At 52.4% G+C, this 338-nt stretch overlaps 1 protein-coding gene across 1 annotated transcript in view; it reads right to left on the minus strand.

The window, feature by feature from the left end:
* Window positions 1–338, minus strand: part of ZNF594 (zinc finger protein 594) — a 20,773-nt gene that overhangs the window by 243 nt on the left and 20,192 nt on the right.

Genomic DNA, 338 nt, shown 5'->3' on the forward strand with positions numbered 1-338 from the left:
GTGTATGTGTGACAAGACAGGGAGCTTCATGGAGGAGAAATGCCTGCAGAGTTCACAGGCAGCTGATGACAAGACGGGGGCAGCAGAGTGAACAAAATCCTTATAAAGCAACATAAAGGGCATTACTCTGAGCTGGGCTGTGGTGGGAACGAGCTGAAACTTTGGTCGCAGGAGGACTGTAATCCACACTCCACTCCCTTGACTCCCAAGTGGGAGTCATCCTCTGCTTCCCTGATCCTACTCTGCCATTTCTGGGACCAGGACACTCCTTCCCCAGTCAACCTGCAGCACCAGGTTGCAGAAGTAGGGAGATATTCCATGGGGTAGAGCACTGCTCA

The sequence above is a fragment of the Bison bison genome, unplaced genomic scaffold (genome assembly GCF_000754665.1).
Source record: "Bison bison bison isolate TAMUID 2011002044 unplaced genomic scaffold, Bison_UMD1.0 scf7180017864249, whole genome shotgun sequence".
NCBI classification, from domain to species: Eukaryota; Metazoa; Chordata; class Mammalia; order Artiodactyla; family Bovidae; genus Bison; species Bison bison.